General features: G+C 43.9%; 1 non-coding gene across 1 annotated transcript; it reads right to left on the bottom strand.

The window, feature by feature from the left end:
* Nucleotides 1-4,768: 4,768 nt before the first annotated feature.
* LOC120101307 (small nucleolar RNA SNORA17) lies at nucleotides 4,769-4,894 on the bottom strand. Its single transcript, XR_015679398.1, has one exon. It is a non-coding gene; the product is annotated as a small nucleolar RNA SNORA17 (small nucleolar RNA).
* Between the last annotated feature and the right edge of the window lie 2,040 nt (nucleotides 4,895-6,934).

Below are 6,934 nucleotides of genomic sequence, written 5' to 3'. Positions count from 1 at the left end.
ATTTAAATGCACACTGTCAATGTGTTAGTTTGAAATTTTTCTGAACAGGACATGTCATTAGTCAAAATACACTATCAAACGCACTATCAAAATGAGGAAGTTAGCATTCATTCCGTTACAAATTAATCCTCCAAGCCCATTTGTAACTCAGCAATCGTTTTAGTAAGGCCACGTGTTACTATTCAGTGTCTCCCTCAGTCAAGGACAATTGTTTTTATTTGTATTTTATGATTTCGAAACTATTAAAGTTCAGAGATCAGTTATTTTTGTGAAATAGCTCCCAATTTGGGTACCTCGTGTCTCCTGTAGCTCCACCGAGGTTCTGTCTTTGGCGAGGACACTGTGTTAGGCTTCTATTGTTAAGATGAGCACCATGACCAAGAGCAACTGAGGAGGAGGAGAAGGTCATTTCATCTGACAGGTTACAGTCCCTCAAGCTGGGAAGCCTGAGCAGGGACTCAAGGCAGGAATCTGGAAGCAGGAACTGATACAGAAGCTATGGAGGGTGCTGCTTACTAACTTTGTCTCCACAGCTTGCTCAGCCTGCTTTCTTATAAAACTCAGGACCACCTACCCAGCAGTCTAACTACCCACGTTACATTGAGCCATTCCATATCAATCACAAATCAAGGAAATGACCCACAAGAGTGCCTCAGGTAGCCTGGTTGGGGCATTTTCTCAATTGAGGTGGTTCCCTCTTGTCACTCTAGCTTGTGACAAGTTGACAAAAACTAATCAGGACAATTGACCTCTAGTGTACTTGACACACCAATACATTACTATTAAGCTGTTAACTTTCCCTTTTTTGTTCAAACTCGAGATCTTATAATATCAGTATAAAAATATAAACCACATTATAAATTATAAGACTATAATAGTCCTTAAAATTCAAACACCTTAAAAAGTTCAGTCTCTTTAAAACATTCAAGTCTCTTAAAACCCCAGTCTCTCAAAAATTCCAGTCTCTTGAGCACAGGCTCTGGTAAAATCAAATTTAAGTTAGATGCTTTCTTACTCCAAGAGAGAACCAGGTCGCAGCCACAATTTTATCAAAGGAAACCCAAATCAGCAGTGTGAAAAACTCGGTGTTGAACTTGTGGGCTTTACTCATCATACTCTGGGCTTCAAAGGACTTGTCTCAAAGGACCGGCAGGCTCCACCACACTCCTTTGGTGATTTCTCTATGGCATTCTCCAAACTGCTAGTGTCCCTGTTGCACCTGGGCTGCCCCCTTTCCTGGTCTCTTCAGGAGGCTTTCCCTGGTCTCTCTTCAGGGACTCTGACCCTGGCACATGGTGTCAACCTTAACGCCATAACCCCAGTCTATACTAAGGATTCTACTGCAACCGAGGCTTTCCCTTCACCAGTGGCCTCTCCTGGCCTTGCCTGGTGCCAGGCTCAGCTCCCCTCCGAGACCTCTTCATGTCTTTGAAAGCAGAATTACCCAGGATGCTCTTACATGTAACCAAGTTTGGCTAGCACAAGGTCTGGCCTTGGTTCACTCTGGACCACAGCTTCTATGTGTTTGAGAAATACTTCTCAGAAGATTTTGCCTCAGTGATGCTGGTTTCTGCTTAAACACCTCAGCTACAGCTAAGAAATATCTATTGGCTCGGCAAACCAAAGATGTCACTTTTTTGGTTCGGGTCTCTTGTCACATGTTTTAATAGCACACATGCAGTCCTGGTTGAGCATTTACTTCCCTTTGAATCTTCATAACTCGGGCCTCTACCATCCGACTGCTCTCAATATTCTCATCCCCTAAGCACAGCACAGCACAGCACAGCACAGCACAGCACAGCACAGCACAGCACAGCACCCAGCTCTGAGCACTGAATGGTTTTTCTGACCCCAAATTAAAATGCTGCCACAGTCTTTCCCAAAGTGCCTGATGTGGTCCGTCACAGTGAAGCCCCTGCTATTCATAGACAGGGTGCCAACTCCTGTCTTAGGGTTTCTATTGCTGTAACAAGACACAATTGCCAAAAGCAACTTGGAGTGGACACGGTTGACTTTATCTTACATTTCCAGGCAGACGAGGAGAAAGCTAAATCAGGAACTGGAGGTGAAAAACATCACCAGTGTGAGTGGAAATTAAGCAAAGAAATGGATTTTGAAAGTAAACAAACAAATAAATGTTAGAAGTGAAAAACTCAGTGGACCAAATAAAATCACAGTGGAAAACACTAACAGCTTTGAGAAAGCAAGAGAAAAAAAAATCAGAAATTGAAGACAAGGTCCAGGAAGTACTGTATCCAAATGTCCTTAAAGAAATATAAAGAAGCGGGCACAACAACACCTTCCAAAATCTCTATGATCTAATCAAGAGGCCAAATCTAAGAACCTGTGGGAATCAGAAGGAGTTGAGATCTAAACTAAAGGCAAAGAAAATAAATTCAATGGGGTTATAGATGAAAAAAGGTCATGAAAAGAAATGGATGCTCAAGCATAACAGTAACTTTGAGGTCCCCAAACTCATAGCCAGAGAAGACTTCTTCATGATGCATTATTGTTAAGAGGCCTGGGACTACACTTCTCACTGGCAAACACTTCACGTAACAGCAGAACCCTTAACACAAGGCCCCAAAGCATGGCTGACTATATTCCAAGGCCTAGGGATAAGCAACTGTTAACAAAGGTCACCACAGTCAGCAAAGAGAAATGGAGACATTTTAAAACACATGCTGAGGCAATTCATGACCACCACGTCAGGGCTGCAGAGGACAAGAACTCACAGAGAAAGAACGATGATCTCAGTCACAAGGGCACAGGAAATGGGAGAGAGGAAAATGCAAACTTTGGAAAGTTGATCGTGTCCCGAACAAAATCCCCAATGGGAACAAGGGAGAAAGCAAAGAGAACAGAGAATAATCCAACCAACCAGAGAACAGCCAACAAAACTACAACACCCTTTAAAGTTCTCAATAGGAAACTTCTTACCCTAAATGTGAATAGGCTTAACTTTCTCATTAAAAGCTGCTTGCTTTAGAAAAAATGGCATCTATTTCTTTTCCAAAATAATGCATGTCACTGGCAAAGGTATACAGAAATTTGAGAGCTAGAGGACAGAAGTGAACATGCTGTGAAAACATAAGTCGAAACAAGCTGGCAGAGTCTGTCTGATACCTGATTTAGTTGGCTTCAAATGAAAGTAATCAGGAAAGTCAAGAAAGATGCTGCGTAGCAAGGCAAGGGATAATTCGTCAGGAAGATATGAGAGCCTTAAGTATCAAAGCACCCAACACGAGGCTCTCAGATCCATAAGATAAACACTACTGGGCATAAAGGGTCCTGGCACAATAATGCAAACTAGCGGCCACTCCCTCGTCTCATCACCGGTAGTCCATCCAGACTATGTCGACAGAAATTTCAGTTAGTCCACATCATAGAGAAAATTTCCTGAGGTACTAACAGAGTATTTTATTCGATATTCTTCCCAGCAGCCAGTGGAACTGTCTCAAAAACAGATCACAGTGTAGGCCAAAGCAAGTCCTAAATGTAAAAGAATCAAAGTAACGGATTTGGTTAGGTTGTCATAGATAGTGAAAGAAACTAAATAGCTGGAGATTGAACAATATGCTCTCTTCTATTTTTATTTATTTTTCTCAAATTTTATTGGTTCTTTGTGAATTTCAACATGAACCCCAATCTCACTCATCTCCCTGTCCCTCATACCCACCCTCCACCCTTGCAACTTCCTCCTATCAGGGAAAAACAATCTTGTTGTGGAAGCTGAAGTGTGTCACAGTGTCCCATGTTATTCCCTTTTGTCCACACTTCTTCGCTTGTAAATGTTCATTGCAATGAGTCATTTGGTCTGGTTCAAGGCCTCTGGCTTCTGCTACACTGTTCATACCTGATCCTCACTGAGACTCTTCTCAGATCCTATTGTTGTCCCGGGTCATGGAGAACCTATAGTTTTGGGACCCCTTCATGCACTCCAGTGGTTCCTTGATAGGGTAGATGTTTCATGGGCCAATTCAAAGCCAGTCCTGCTGCACCCATATCACCAGGGCAAGCTCTTCTGCCCTGCCAGTGCTGGCAGATCCAATGTCGCAGACAGCAAGGGGTGCAGCCAACCCTCCTCTCCTGTTTTCATGCCATGGGGTGGGCTTATCTATGTCCACACCACCAGGGCCAGCTCTACTGTGTTGTCCAGGTGAGGTGCAGGGTCCACTCTCCCAAGTGCTGCAGTACGCAGGGGGCTAAGCCCTGGCTCTAAGCTAAGCTCTCTTGCTCTCAGGCCCTCAGGCCCAGCTCATTCATAACCCCACCTCCAGGGTCAGCTCTACTATGAGGCCCAGCCAAGGTGCAGGGGCTGGTGAAGGGTATGGTCATCTCTCCTATCCTCATGACCCCAAGGCCAGGTCTCCCACTTGCTGCAGGTGACAAAGAGCAAGGGAGTTGAATAGCAGGGCTAGTTCTTCCATTCTCGCACCCTCAGGGCTGATTCATAGGCAACTACTCCAATGTGCAGGGCCTGCTCTCTGTACAGCAGCTGCCTGGGGCAGTATAAACCCTCCTGCTCTCACACTCCCCAGGGCCAGCTCCCCCACCCCTAAATCCCAAGCCCATATGAGGGGTGGAGCCAGTTCTGCCCAGTCATCAGATATCAATATTTTCCTGGACAGCAGCCCAAATCAGCAATGTCTGCCTAGCCTTTGGTGGTAATAGACCCCCTCCTGCCAGGCCTGTCTGGACCCCCCTCCCCCAGCCCCTGTCCCGAGTACCAGACTGGTGGTTATGTCAGACTCACTTTTCTTCAGGGAATGTTAGACTACTAATCATTCAGTCATTCACAGGTCTGAAGTCTGAGCTTAGCCTCTCTCCTCTCTGCCACCTACTGGCCCACATATAACACAGCAGCTGTACCTGCAGTGTCTCTAGGGTCAGGGAACAGCAGGACCAATGAATTGTTGAAGAAATCAAAGGGATAGTTGAAAAGTTACCAGAGTCAAGTGAAGTGAAGTGTAGTTCCTTGGAATCTTTGGAATACGACAGAGGCAGTGCTAGAAGAGAGTTAATATCTATTAATATATTCAGACAAAACACCAAAGAACAAAACATTTAGAAAAAGAAGAATAAGCCAAATCTAAAAATAGTAGATAGTAAGAAATAATAAAGACTGGGAACAAAATTAATGAAATCAAGACTGAAAGAATACAAAGAATCAATGAAAAAACTTAGTTCTTTGGAAAACTAAACATCAGCAAACTCAAAAGGCCATTAGGGAATATTTCAAGAAGGTAGAAAATATAGAGATAGGGCCTCTGGGAACTGGAAAATAGGGGTACTCAAGCGGCAAGTCCCCTGTGGTCCAGACACCGCCCGAACTTGAAGGGACCTGGTCAAAAGCTCCCTGCACCCAAATCCCATGGGAAAGAGAGCTAAACCTTCAGAGGGGCAGACACGCCTGGGAAGCCAGAAGAGACTACACTCTGCCCACATTTCTGACTCCAGAGGGAAACACCTAATGCCATCTGGGACCCCAGTGCATGGGGGCCCCCGGGAAAAGGCAGCTCAGACCCTCCTGGTTGCCGACCTCAGGGAGAGCTCAAAAGCAGCCCCCAGGGGCAACTTCAGCTGCGGGACCACAGGTAAGACCAACTTTTCTGCTCCAAGTGACCTGCCTGGTGGACTCAGGACACACACCCACAGGAACAGCTGAAGACCAGTAGACAGGAAAGACTACACACCCAAAAGCAGAACACTCTGTTCCCATAACTGGCTGAAAGAAAACAGGAAAACAGGTCTACAGCACTCCTGACACACAGGCTTATAGGACCGTCTAGCCACTGTCAGAAATAGCAGAACAAGGTAACACCAGGGACAACCTGATGGCGAGAGGCAAGCGCAGGAACCCAAGCAACAGAAACCAAGACTACATGGCATCATCGGAGCCCAATTCTCCCACTAAAGCAAACACTGACTATCCAAACACACCACAAAAGTAAGATCTAGATTTAAAATCACATTTGATCATGATGATGGAGGACTTCAAGAAAGACATAAAGAACTCCCTTAGGGAAACACAGGAAAATATAAATAAACAAGTAGAAGCCTATAGAGAGGAATCACAAAAATCCCTGAAAGAATTCCAGGAAAACACAATCAAACAGGTGAAGGAATTAAAAATAGAAATAGAAGCAATAAAGAAAGCACAAAGGGAGACAACCCTGGATATAGAAAACCAAAGGAAGAGACAAGGAGCCATAGATACAAGCATCACCAACAGAATAGAAGAGATAGAAGAGAGAATCTCAGGAGCAGAAAATTCCATAGAAATCATCGACACAACTGTCAAAGATAATGTAAAATGGAAAAAGCTACTGGTCCAAAACATACAGGAAATCCAGGACACAATGAGAAGATCAAACCTAAGGATAATAGGTATAGAAGAGAGTGAAGACTCCCAGCTCAAAGGACCAGTAAATATCTTCAACAAAATCATAGAAGAAAACTTCCCTAACCTAAAGAAAGAGATGCCCATAAACATAAAAGAAGCCTACAGAGCTCCAAATAGATTGGACCAGAAAAGAAACTCCTCCCGTCACATAATAGTCAAAACACCAAATGCATAAAACAAAGAAAGACTATTAAAAGCAGTAAGGGAAAAAGGTCAAGTAACATATAAAGGCAGACCTATCAGAATCACACCAGACTTCTCACCAGAGACTATGAAAGCCAGAAGATCCTGGACAGATGTCATAATACAGACACTAAGAGAACACAAATGCCAGCCCAGGTTACTGTATCCAGCAAAACTCTCAATTAACATAGATGGAGAAACCAAGGTATTCCATGACAAAACCAAATTTATACAATATCTTTCTACAAATCCAGCGCTACAAAGGATAATAAATGGTAAAGCCCAACATAAGGAGGCAAGCTACACCCTAGAAAAAGCAAGAAACTAATTGTCTTGGCAACAAAA

Source organism: Rattus norvegicus, chromosome 2 (genome assembly GCF_021556685.1).
Source record: "Rattus norvegicus strain SHRSP/BbbUtx chromosome 2, alternate assembly SHRSP_T2T, whole genome shotgun sequence".
Lineage (NCBI taxonomy): Eukaryota > Metazoa > Chordata > Mammalia > Rodentia > Muridae > Rattus > Rattus norvegicus.
The sequence above is the reverse complement of the archived record's forward strand: the minus strand, read 5'-3'. Positions and strand labels throughout refer to the sequence as shown.